Genomic DNA, 13,969 nt, shown 5'->3' on the forward strand with positions numbered 1-13,969 from the left:
GGAGACGATTATAATTGAGGCAGAAGCGATGATCAACTCACGTCCACTAACTTACATACCATTGGAGTCAGCGGACCAGGAGTCTCTAACTCCAAATCACTTCTTATTAGGAAGCTCAAGTGGAGTGAAGCAGATGCCGGTGATGCCAACCGACTATCAAGCTACGCTGCGAAATGGGTGGAAGCTCGCACAGCATTTGTCGGATAGCATGTGGAAAAGATGGATAAAGGAGTACTTGCCGGTGATCTCAAGACGGTCGAAATGGTTCGATGAAGTGAAGGAAGTGGAAGTAGGAGATTTGGTGCTGATCGTGGATGGTGCAATACGGAACCAGTGGATGAGAGGAAGAGTGGACAAGGTAATTACAGGAAAGGATGGAAAGGTTCGGCAAGTATGGGTGCGAACAGCGAACGGCGTGCTGAAAAGACCTGTTGTGAAGGTTGCCCTACTCGACGTCGTAGATAGTGGAAAACCGGAAGTTAGTAACAGAGGTTTACGGGTGGGGGGATGTGACGACGAGTACCCCTCGGCTGGCTACCAAAAGTAGTTTCCACAGGGTGTTCCGTTGCGCCAGTAGAGGTGTGACAGGAGAAATGTCACCATGAAGAATGAGAGATGACGAAGCGAAAGCAATAGAAATTGAACAAGAAAAGAAAGTAGCTGTTAAATTTATAAGGTTGTTAAAACGGTAAAAAGTAGTAAAATTTGTGAAATTGAAGCCTAAAACCTAAAGTGAGTAAAATATAATTAGTAGTTAATTAAATTGAATCCTAATTAGTTTCCAAAACTTAGATACTACAGAACAAATTGCCAATTGAAAACCCACTTAAACTAAAGGAAAAACTAAGGAGAAAACTGAAAAATTGTAAGTCTAAATTTGTTATCCTAACTAATGAAATACCTAAAATAAATCTAAATTTGCAGCTAAAGCTGATTCCTACAAAATAATAGTTTTAGTACGGGCTGCTAAGAAACAGTTTCAACAGGCCCATGCCTTGTTAAAAATCTAAAATGGGCCAAGCATTTACACTTATTATTTTTTCCACATTTTTGTCAGTTTTTAGAATTAAATCGATTATTAGCGTGCAGGGGAAGTGGTGGAAAAATGAACAGGGGTGGTAAAATGAACACCGTGTCTTTTATCGAGAAAAATCAAATTTCAATGAATTTTTATCATGCACGGACGATTTAGAGCATTCGCTGCTGACAAGTAATTGGGTCCTAAAATTGTTAATGAAATCTTGTTTTTATTTAATAACACGAAAGAGCATGTTACTGTAACTACACAGCTAAAAATATGTTGTAAATTTAAGTTTATTTTCATGCACATATTTGGAGCATCAAAATAAACCTAAATTTCAACGACCAATCAATTATTTTTCAATCGAATTCACTTTAAATTTACACGATCATGTAATATTCAACCATTTCTAGTTGAAAATTGAATGTATATTCATTTAAATTTACATGATGCTGTAACAACACACGAATTTGATTTATTTTTACAGTAGACTTCAGTTTACATCACATTGAAAATTAAATACTTTTTTCTGTGTACTTTAGCAATTTTTCCCGCACAAATAATGGCTATATCATGTTTAAACTTTAATTTGAAAATTTGGTCCATCAATGAACCTTGACACTTTTGATCATGTTTGACGTTCGCTTAGTCGACAAAAACACCACAGGGGTTTTAGTTCGACCACTGGGGTTGTTCCTATCTGACATTTCGATAGGAACACGGAAAACAAAATACACCCAATATTTGTGTTTAAGCCAAAGGATGTGACAAAATCTAAAAAAATGCTTTTTGAGCTTAAACCAACGGAAAACATTAGAAAATTGAGTAAACATGTGTTTTTGGCCTAAACTTAAGCGTTTGGCACTGAAATTGGGACAGGGCTTTAGGACCCTATTTCTCGGCCTATCTTGATGCATGGGAAATTTCTGCCAGGAATCGATCAAGAATGAGTTTTTTCTGATCGCAGTACGCAGTTGAAAAGAAATGACAGTTCAAATGGGAGTCGCTGTAGAACATTTCTTCAAGGAATCGGCAAGAAATTTCTTTAGCGATTCCTGTTCAGCAGCAAATCAGGCTTAAATCGGTGTGTTCAGGTTGATACGGAGGTCAATTGAAGTGAAACTATCAACGAAACCTAAGAATTTAAGAAATCACTTTTGAAAATCAGAACTGATGTAATTTTTCGCTCGGAGGTCTTGAGGTTTTTCAGTGAGGTGAATATCGTTATGATATGATGTCAATTCTGATATTTTTAAATTTGTTTTTAAATGGGTTACATTCAAGGGGTGGATCACTTCTTCAATGTACATCGAATGTACATCGATTTGCATCAAATGCATTTTTCCTACATTTACATCAGCTTAGCACTGGCCCGTACCTATCGTACCGTGCTATAGCAACGTGTTTATTGTTTATTGTGAAAGGTTCAACATAGTTTACTTTTCGTAACATTATTCTTAAATTAACAACACATTTTATACGTTTCAGATTACCAAGCAGTTGCTTTAGAGCGGAAACATATAAAATTTCAATTGAAATGCCGCTTATGGATCCTTAAGGCGAAAATCTAAGTTTGGTGTCTTGACAAAAATCCATCGTCCCATGTCCCTGCAGATTCAGTGATATTGTAATCAGGAGCTTCCCGAGAAACCCACATTCAGTGACTTACAGGCGCTTCCAATTCTCGAATACAAATCTAGGCAGGAGGAACAACAAAATCCTTGAAAATTATTGGTCTAAATAACTTATTTATTTCGTTCATTATCCATTACGAACAGGTAAAATACAATTAACTCTAGACTGGATATATCAACGTTTTATCTTTCCAAATTGTTTTATTTCCAAATTGTTTCCGGATGTCTTGTCTTAGACATCCCACAAATATTCCTTTGGCTTATTCATATGAAAATGTTCACGTAGTTATTGAATATGTTGTTACGGAACAGATACTTGCTGAAACATATGGACAGTATATCATCAGATCCGTGAGAGACAACATTATAGAATGTTTAGGTCATAAAATGCATAGCTACTTCCGGATATACTCCTTCCTAGACCTGGTGTCAGTGAAATAGCAGCTACGACAGACAAAACAACCGTTAATCACATCGGATAGATTTTATTCTTTGAATACGCCAACATTCCATCTTAACAATGGCACTTATGTCATACTTTTCCGTAACTGCACTGAAACAAGCGTTGAAGTAATGAGAACCATGAACAAGTTCTTAAATTTACTATTCCAATCACGATTGAGCTATCAAGAACGCTTTTTATTTGCGTTTTGGTCCCTCTCATTCCAACCGCATCGATAGCCGAGCGGTAAGCGTTCGCGCTTGACAATCGCAAGATCCTCGGTTCGATTCTGGCTTGCAGCAAGTTTTTAACCATGATATAGTAATTTTTACTGTCGAAATGGTACCATGGTAAAATTGAATGCACAAAATATTTGAAATAAATGCAAATTTAGTCTGCACAAATCAAGTGGCGTTGTGTATTTAATTTAACCCTCTAATATAGTATTTTCAACTGCAACGCTGTTCTCAGTGTGGAGTCCACCTTGTCATCAGTTGAACGATAACGTATAGACACAGACAAACAGACGTCACACTCTCATCATTGTCCATCGACCACCTTTTTAACGGTTGATTCAAAAATATGTTAGGTGGCCAATCCACCACCCGCAGCGCTCGCATCGTTTTTGTTTTCGTTTGACGTTTACACACTAACGCCATCTGTTGGCCCGTCGGCCAAACACACCGATTTTAGCATTGGGCGTGCATGTCCTCGAGACTATGATTTTGATCGCGATTTTTTCTATGTGTTACGTCTGTTTGTCTGTGGTATAGATTTAACGCTTTTAGGTTAAGCCGTCATTTAAATATTGATACCCGGCACTCCAATGAAGAATGTTTCCTATCCCTTTTGGTAGGTTGACCGTCTTTTGGTGAGGTAGCGCAACTTTTCTAAAGTTAATGCAAATCTGAGCTTGACACTTCGACAAGAACAACAATCAAACGTATGAGCAAGCCATGAATTGTAAATCTATCGAGTGTGCATTTAAATGCATTTGAATGCATGCAAATATGTCGATGCATCAGGAGTGATCCACCCCTTGGTTACATTGCTTAATGGATATGTTTTCGGATATGCAATGAAAATTTTCAAAAATAATTGTTTTGTTCACGTTTTTCGCATGCATGCAGCGAACTGGACTATCGAATTTCATACATTTTGCCTTATGAAAGGTGGGACGATTATTGCAATACGAACGCTTTATGTATCGTTTTAGCATCACTCTACATCAAGGCGTCGATAGGCGCGTGGTATACGCTCGGGCCTATCGATCGCAAGGTTCTTGGTTCGATTCCAGGTTGCCGCGTTAACGTTTTTTATTTTCAAATTCTGGTTTCATAAGGCAAATTTATGAATTTCAATCCGATTTCTTGTGGCGAATTTTCATAAGGGGTTCCTATGTTTATCGATAGTCCATTTGCCTGAGTGTGGTGTTCATTTTACCACCAATAGGTGTTTATATTACCCACGTAGTGCAGGTAAAATGAACATTTGCATCGTTTTTTGCTGGCGATAAAAATAAGTGAAAATTTAGTTATTTTAATCTGAACTCATGTCGCTGCCCAGGTAACTAATAAGCACTGTCATAGGCGGCATATGAGCCGCTCAACAGGTTTTCAGTGCCAACAGGCTTCATAAAACATTTTCAAGTGCTTTTTGGCACTGTCACCTTCGAGCACTGAAATAAGTTGTATATGCGTATATAATGCCATACCGCAGTGCTTGTAAGCCCTGTGCCCACAAGCCGCATACAACGGCTGTCGATGCTATTGAAAGGCTGGTATACGTGACGTTTATGTCAATCGGATCAAATATGGCTTCACCCAAAACAAATCCCGTGATGATTGAATTCATTCAGATTTACAAAATAAGAGCTGATACAAATTGAGCAGGAGGATCGTTGCTATCGAAAAATACTTGCGCATGGTCGTGATCTTCTGATTCCTGATGGTCTCCGAAACGACGGGAGTCCTTTTATAAGGCAAAACAAGCCGAAACTCAAGCTGTATTGGTCCCGGAGGCTATCTGGATTTCAGGGACTACGATCTTCTTTACGACGCCTGGAAATATGAATGCAAGCAATTATACTTGATACTTTTACGGTCTTTTCAAAGTTTTTATTCTCCCAAAGTACAAATTAATCCAAATTAAACTGCTGGTATTTCCAGCCTCCAAGAATTCTCTGCCTCATAAACGATGTTGAGCAAGGCAACTCATAAAAGCATAGATGGAGCAGATGGAAAAGGGCACCGAATCATCTAATAGGAGCCTGGATAATATCAGTTCGAGTCTAAGATACTTAACAAAAAAAAAAAAAACTTGGTAAAGGTCAAAGAAAGAGAGAAAAGTAAAAGAGATAAATAAACTTTTTTTTTCTTTTTTCTTCAACCAACCTGCTATAAAATTTTGACGTCTCTCGCTCCAGATACACGGTACGAGTAGGCAGTATATCAGCCAAATTATTCGCCAAAAGTGGCTCTTTAACAGCCCTTAATTACTATATAGTTCCTATTAGCCCTGTTAGACATGTCTTTTATTCGACTATAGAACCGATTTGGTGTCAAACTTTACGGCTTATTGGTTACTTGGGTGCTTTAGATAACATCCCTACCTTTAATGTTGTGCGATGGAACTATAGAAATTCCTCGTTTTACTATTAAGCTAAGTATGCTGTTTCGCTGAAGAAAAGTAAAGAAATTTCTTGATTGAAAGGGGACAAGAAATTTCCTACAGAGAGCCCCCTTTGAAGTGGCATTTCTTCTCAACTGCGTACTGCGATCAAAAAAATGTGATTTTCTTTACCATTTCTTGGGAGAAATTTTCCACGCGTCGAGATAGGCGATTCCTTTTCTTGTCAGTAGCAAACCGGCCTTTAGAAACAAGATGATATCCTTAGAGCATCTTTAACGGGGGCGACTATTTGGGTGATTAAAATGATCAGCCCCAGAGTTGTCATTTTAGTTTAGTCACTCATTCTCATACCAGTGGCTACCATATTTAGTAACTCGTTTCCGTACCGGTCGTTGCTTTTTGGGTTTACATATGAGTTGTGAAAATAATGGTGATCAATTCAGGTAGGGAATTTTTGTAACTCTGCTGGGGTATCTATTATGTTTTGGTGCGGAATTATAAGAATTTTATCGGAAATTTTTGAGATTGTTTATGAATTCGATTGGATGCTAATTTGATTGGAACCCTTGCCAATTCTACCGGAATCCTTGTAAATCTTACAAGAAATACTGCAAATTTGACCGTAATTATGGTGAATCCGACTGGAATCCTTGGGATTCCGACTGGAATCCTTGGGATTCCGACTGGAATCCTTGGGATTCCGACTGGAATCCTTGGGATTCCGACTGGAATCCTTGGGATTCCGACTGGAATCCTTGGGATTCCGACTGGAATCCTTGGGATTCCGACTGGAATCCTTGGGATTCCGACTGGAATCCTTGGGATTCCGACTGGAATCCTTGGGATTCCGACTGGAATCCTTGGGATTCCGACTGGAATCCTTGGGATTCCGACTGGAATCCTTGGGATTCCGACTGGAATCCTTGGGATTCCGACTGGAATCCTTGGGATTCCGACTGGAATCCTTGGGATTCCGACTGGAATCCTTGGGATTCCGACTGGAATCCTTGGGATTCCGACTGGAATCCTTGGGATTCCGACTGGAATCCTTGGGATTCCGACTGGAATCCTTGGGATTCCGACTGGAATCCTTGGGATTCCGACTGGAATCCTTGGGATTCCGACTGGAATCCTTGGGATTCCGACTGGAATCCTTGGGATTCCGACTGGAATCCTTGGGATTCCGACTGGAATCCTTGGGATTCCGACTGGAATCCTTGGGATTCCGACTGGAATCCTTGGGATTCCGACTGGAATCCTTGGGATTCCGACTGGAATCCTTGGGATTCTGACTGGAATCCTCCAAATTCCGACTGGAATCCTTGGAATTCCGACTGAAATCCTCGTGATTTCGATTGGAATCCTCGGGATTCAGACTGGAGTCCTCGGGATTCTGATCAGAATGGGAAAGAGATTTTGATAAGAACACCGACTGGAATCTTTGGGATTCCGACTGGAATTATGAGAATTTTGGAACTGGAATACCAGTCAGAATCCCGAGGACTCTAGTCTGAATCCCGAGGATTCCAGCCGGATTTCAAATTTTTGTAAGAGTCGTAACGCCTGAGCCTACTCTCCCTCCTACTAGAGCGATACGTAATTTGTGGATGCCGCCTAAGGTTCATTCTAGAATTTGAACTAGATTTAAATTGACCAATCTTATTTTTATATCTAGCCTATTAAACGAACTGCTGATGAATACGGTTAGTAGTGTTGGATCCGTTGAATCTGTTGCATGCTCCTTGTGGGCGAGCAACGGAATCCGGATCAATTGTGTCCGGTTCGCGTTACGCGGAAGAAAAAACTAAATACTCCGGTGAAAAACGAAAAAAAAAACCAGTCAATAGTGTTTGATACGTTAAACCTGTTGCACAGACAAACAGACGTAACACTGACTAAATTTCCATCGACCACTCATTTAACAATCATTTCAAATTCGCTATGTTACAAAACTCACACCCAGAGGCGCGCGCATCGTTTTTCTTCGCGTTTGACGTTTCACACTACCGCCATCTGCCGGTCTTGTTGCACGAAACACCTTTTCGTGTAACATGCTCACCAGATGATGATGGTGTAAACTGGGCGATGGAATTTGAAGAAATTTGTTCTAACTGTTACGTCTGTTTGTCTGTGCCTGTTGTATGCTCCTCTCTAGCGAGCAACGAAATCAGTATCGTTTCCGGTTTGCGTAGTAACCGCACTATCAGTGTCGGTCATCCGTGTATATGCTCACGTATTCGTTTCGAATAATATCCCTAAGATTCCAGCCGAAATCCCGAGGATTCCAGACGATATCCCAAGGATTCCAGTCGGAATTCGGAGGATTTCAGTCGGAATCCCAAGGATTCTAGTCGGAATCCCAAGAATTCTAGTCGTAATCCCAAGGATTCCAGTCGGCATCCCGAGGATTCCAGTCGGTGTTCTTATCAAAATCTCTTTCCAATTCTGATCAGAATCCCGAGGACTCCAGTCTGAATCCCGAGGATTCCGGCCGAAATCACGAGGATTCCAGTCGGAATTCTAGTTGGAATTCCAAGGATTGCATTCGAAATCCCAAGGATTCCAGTCGGAATCCCAAGGATTCCAGTCGGAATCCCAAGGATTCTAGGCGGAATCCTAAGGATTCTAGGCGGAATCTCAAGGATTCTAGGCGGAATCCCAAGGATTCTAGGCGGAATCTCAAGGATTCTAGGCGGATTCCCAAGGATTCTAGGCGGAATCCCAAGGATTCTAGGCGGAATCTCAAGGATTCTAGGCGGAATCCCGAGGATTCCAGTCGGAATCCCGTGGATTCCAGTCGGAATTCTAAGGATTCCAGTCGGAATCTCAAAATCCCATAATTCTCCGAAATCGATAAATTCTTACGAGGATTTTCGAATATTTCATAAACTTCTATCGGATTTCCAATAATTGCATCAGATTCCTAGTACAGGTCTGACTCGATTATCCGGAGTATCGATTTTTTTTTCACTCCGGATAATCGAATCACTACGAAAAAAATTGAAATCTTCGATAAAAGAACTTAAATATTATCTTTTTGTTGTTGTTTTATTTATATGATGCGGTGGCGTAGCCAGAAATTATTTCTAGGAACAGTAGGGGTCTTTACAAGAAAAACAAAACTTTGACCAGCATACACAAAAAACCACTTTTTCAAACCCCCTTTTTCTTAAATACGCTCAAAACTGCAAAACCATTCATATTGTATATTGCAATACCAAATTATTTCAGATTCATGCATAAAAATCGAAAAACAAGAACATCGAAAAACAAATTCCGAATAATCGAGTCTAAAATTCCGGATAATCGAATCCCGGATAATCGAGTCCCCGGATAATCGAGTCTCCGGATAATCGAGTCCGACCTGTATTCTTATCAAAATCTTGAAGGTTTACCCGAATTCCCAAAATTTTGAAATTTCTACTTCATGCGCATCATGCATTAGATTTCCAAAACTCCAATCAGAATTTCATATCCCACACCGTATGCTTGAATTCAAATCGAATAGCAGCGCAACTATCGCGCTGCTAAATTTGCTCACCCGATGCTTTCCGAAAGCAGCGCTGTCATTTTGCTACCCTGGTTAGCAGCGCCCGGTACGGATCAGCGTAATGATACTGCGCTATGTAATTTAGTTTAGTCGCGCACCGTTACGGTTGCTCTTAAGGTGTTCATTTTACCACCTCTTCCCCTAGTAATACTAAATCGTCACTCAAGTAGCAAGAAATCACATTGATTGATTTGAATACTGAGGGTCTGTCTCAATTGGGCTATTAAAATTAATTCACACTTAAATTTGACAGTTCGAAAATTATTTCCCCTCCAATTAATCAATGAACTGTCAAAATTGATACTCTCCTGGTCCAATTCCCAAATTTCGGTAATCGCCTCAGAAGGTGAGTACGAGTTTTCGCATAGATCGAGATAATCACAACACAATTTATTCAAACCTTATTTGAAATTGTTATTTTTATTCTTAACTATTTATTGCTTGCTTTACAAGTGTAGCATGTGCTGAGTCACTGAACGTTATATATTTTTGCATAGTGTGGATGCTGTTCTTATAACAAGAGATACTCCTTACCAGGAACGCGGAGTGTACAAATATTCCAGAAGGGTCCCATCAGTCTTAATTAGAAATCCTCAAGCTTGAAACCGTCAGTATTGTGGAAATTAGAGAAATACCCTCACTGGATTTCCCTTTCATATATCTTCCTTTGAGCCTACTATTTGAAACCTAGAAGTGGGATTTTTTAGCGATTTTTAGCTAGATACTTGCATGGTAAGTGCATTTAGAGGCACCATTGCAGATGCACATTGCACAGGCTGATTTGCTGCTGGAAAGGAATCGCTAAAGAAAATTCTAACCGATTCCTTGCAGAAATTTTATACAGCGGCTCCCGTTTGAACTGACATTTCTTTCCAAGTACGAACTGAGATCAGAAAAAAGCGCTTTCTTGATAAATTCCTTGCAGGAATTTCCCATGCATCAAGATAGGCCAAGAAATTACTTGTCAGCAGCGAATCAAGCTTAGCGCATCACATTCTTCTTCGTGGCATTACGTACCAGCTCGGGCAGAGCATGCTGCTCAGCATAATGTTCAATGGGTTACATGCATGCCCTGATTCGCTACTCGCCACATAGTAACGCACTTGCGCTAGTGTCTATGCACGAAAAATCGCTAAAAGGTAACGCGAAAAATATTTGTATGGCGAAAAGAATCTAACTAATTATTTCTCAAAAGTGGGAACTATTTTCGAAAAAATATTTGGTACCGGTTGTACGTAATGACAATGACTATCACGCCTACCAAATATTTTTTCGATTAATGCTTTCATTTACGAGATATTTGAAGTTAGATGCCTTTCCCCATACAAAATGAAACGAGAAAACTTCTGCTGATCAACTGTGGGCAAGAGCAAAGCAGGTAATCCATTAGCACTCCCACAGTTAACTGAGAGCTTTCTTTGCTAAAGTTGTCATTTTCGCATTCGCATATCGTGTGGCAGGTGTCATTTTGTGATCCATTTCTGTCCATATCAAAAGTATTTAACAAATTTCACTGATTGAATATTTAAAACCTTCTGATTATGAAAGTATGGAACGAAAACTGATCAGCGAATCTTCTGGTTTAAGCCTAGTATCCACATCCTAAGTAGAGCGGTCAAGTACAATTTGTTGCTAATTACCAAAGTAATTTTGACAGCTGATCCAGAATGAGTGAAGTGTCACTTTTACTTGCGGAATAATTGAGCGGCACATTTTTCCGTATACGGAATAGTGACAGCTCCATTTGATTTGTACGGCAGGCGTTACCAATGTTACGAAATCAGCTCTACTTGTCAACTGGATACAGCTCAAGTAATTTGGACAGCTGAAGTATTTCTTGGCCATTACTTGTCCTATCCTTTTGCACAGTACTTACGAAGTGGATACTACCCATTAGGCGTGTGCTGTCCTTGATGTTATCAATTTCATTAAGTTTCTCAAGAGACCAACTATTCGCATTAATGTGTTGCCATGCATCCGAATTGAACCAATTATCTGCGATGTCCTAGGTGTTGGTTTCTGAAGTCATATGAAGTCTATCCAGCTTTTTAAAAGCGCTAATGGCTGCCGCAAACAGGCTCGCTTTCTGGTAGGGATCAGTCGATTTGACGTTTGGCTTGGGTCGTTTTATATCCAGGTTTTCACGAGCGCTAATGGCTGCCGAAAACAGGCTCGCTTTCTGGTAGGGATCAGTCGATATGACGTTTGGCTTGGGACCGTTCAATATAAAACGACCCAAGCCAAACGTCAAATCGACTGATCCCTACCAGAAAGCGAGCCTGTTTTCGGCAGCCATTAGCGCTCGTGAAAACCTGGATATAGACGAATCCTCGTGAAACTGTATGCTACTATGGCCGAAGTCAGTAATCGGTTGAAACGTCCTGCTGCATGACAAGTTTAAACCGCTTCCAAGCTTCCATCATAATTGCAGACAAAGCCATCTTCGTCCCCTGTTGTTCCTATACTCTCACCACCTTGATCTGTCCTGTATGAGATTAACAGCATTTTGCAGCCAGAATGGAGTTCAGCGATCCGCAAATGGTTCGATCCACTCTAGGCCATGATTGCTATGGCGTGACGTGCCCCATTAGACATGATGATGTGAGGATGACCATCAGAGAAATTCCGGCAATTCCGTTCACATTCCTACGACGATCCAGACTCCGTTGGCTTCGGCTTTGAAACTGAGCAATACGATAAAGTTGAAGCTTGCCGGCTCGTCCTCATGCTGTAATAAAAAAAACTTTTGGCATCTGATTGAGCGGAACTTACGGAAGAGTGTAAAATATAATTACCTCCATGTCGGCTTTCCAGGAAGCTTCCTCCGGTTCCAGAAAACTTCCGTTTCAGTTCCAGTAGCATTCCATTCGGCAGTTGTTGTGCCGGTCACTGTGTAAATAAATCGCTGGTAAGTGTTATCTTGGCAAGAATCGTTTACCCTCGATACCTACTTTTTCTGCTCTTCAATAGTGATTCCGGTTCTATTCAGAGGGTTCCGAGCGACGGTCACTACGCGAATTACCGAAATCGAAAACTAGGGTAAACAAAAATAACAGCGAATACGACCGAGAGAATAATTATCGATCTGTCAAATTTAAGTCTGCTCCACTGAACGAAATCTCCCGCCATCAATTGAATGATTTTTGCCTCATCTAAGCCCCATACCTATTTTCAGACACAAACAAGATGATTTTCATCGCTGTCAAAATCATTTGTTTACAAATAGCATCGTATGAAAATCATCCAGTCGAAAAATGATTCATATTGAAGTAAAATATGTTTAAAATTGAATGATTATCACACACACATGTAAACAAACCCCATTGCATTCTATTTCGTGATTTAAAAGAAATCTAATTGAAAATAAGTAATCAGCCATTGGTGGTTTCCACAAGTCATCATTTATTTTGATGATAATAGGCAACATAAAAATCAATTAACAATTCACGCACTAATGAGCCGCCTTTAATATAGCTGTTTGAAGCATCCTGGAAGTGTCCACATTATCCACTCCAATGTCCCTGGATCGAACCAGGATTACCGGTTCTTGGTCACCTTGAAAATAATTAAAAAAAATACAAGTAAATATACTTCCGAATGCTTCTATCAAAATGAGCAATTACCTGCGAAATCCGAGAAGAAATGCTATGTTCCGCTGCTGCCGCCATGTTTTTGTTTAGATTGACAAGGATGATTTCAAGTCAAGAATCATTTGCTATCCGAATGAAGTTTTAGACTATAATTGAATGATTTTTGATTTGGGGCATGGAAGAAATGAATATCCCTCATAAGCCGCATGTTACTCATTTGTGTTGTTAAAGTTCAACTATCAACACATTGTCATACAGATGTATACTAAAAGTCATCATAAAATTGGATGATTTTTGTTCGGCAGTCGGTGGGTGCATCATATTGTTTAAAAATCATTCAAAACGAGTAATATGCAGATTTGTAGCCATGTGAATTACAAATCATTCAATTAGTGGTAGGAGCTTTTGTTCAGTGTCGGCAGCAGACTTATTTTTGACAGATCGAAATCGGAGGGGAAATAATTTTCGAACCGTCAAATTTAAGTTCGATCTCAATTTAATTCACCAGTTGGGACAGACCCTGAGAAAGGGTTTATTCATAAATTTCATAACGCCAAAAATGGTCATTTTTGACACCCACCCACCCCCTCGTAAGGGACCGTTCACATATTACGTAACACAACAGGGGGAGGGAGGGGGTCTTACACAGTGTTACGGTCCATACAAAAATTTAAAATTTTCCATACAAAAGCTGTTACGTGGGGGAGGGAGGGGGTCTAAAATTGGCAAATTTTGCGTTACGTAATATTTGAATGAACCCTAACGCTTTTTGTATGAACATTCTACAAATTTTATATGTGCTGTAACACTTTAAGGACACCCACCCACCCCCTAGAGCGTTATGAAATTTGTGAACGAGCCCAAATAGGAATTGAAAATGTGTTGAATAATAGGGTAGATGTAACAATAGTGGAGGTACTAAGCACGGTTGAACTTCTTTTAACCGCCAAAATTCAAGAAGCGTAAATAATGTACATGTTAAAGCTAAGTATGCTGTTTCGCTCAAGAAAAGTAAAGAAATTCCTTGACTGAAAGGGTCAAGAAATTTCCTACAGAGAGCCCCCTTTGAAGTGACATTTCTTCTCAACTGCGTACTGCGAT

General features: G+C 39.9%; 2 long non-coding RNA genes across 2 annotated transcripts; both read right to left on the minus strand.

Annotated features, from left to right (window-relative positions):
- Positions 1 to 11,531: 11,531 nt before the first annotated feature.
- LOC110676531 lies at positions 11,532 to 12,278 on the minus strand. Its single transcript, XR_002500486.1, has 3 exons — positions 12,230 to 12,278; positions 12,074 to 12,167; positions 11,532 to 12,006 (listed from the first exon to the last, which is right to left on the minus strand). It is a non-coding gene; the product is annotated as an uncharacterized LOC110676531 (long non-coding RNA).
- Positions 12,279 to 12,656: 378 nt separating this feature from the next.
- LOC110676533 lies at positions 12,657 to 13,287 on the minus strand. The gene is made up of 2 exons (XR_002500487.1): positions 12,902 to 13,287; positions 12,657 to 12,833 (listed from the first exon to the last, which is right to left on the minus strand). It is a non-coding gene; the product is annotated as an uncharacterized LOC110676533 (long non-coding RNA).
- Positions 13,288 to 13,969: the final 682 nt, after the last annotated feature.

This window comes from Aedes aegypti, chromosome 2 (genome assembly GCF_002204515.2).
Source record: "Aedes aegypti strain LVP_AGWG chromosome 2, AaegL5.0 Primary Assembly, whole genome shotgun sequence".
Lineage (NCBI taxonomy): Eukaryota > Metazoa > Arthropoda > Insecta > Diptera > Culicidae > Aedes > Aedes aegypti.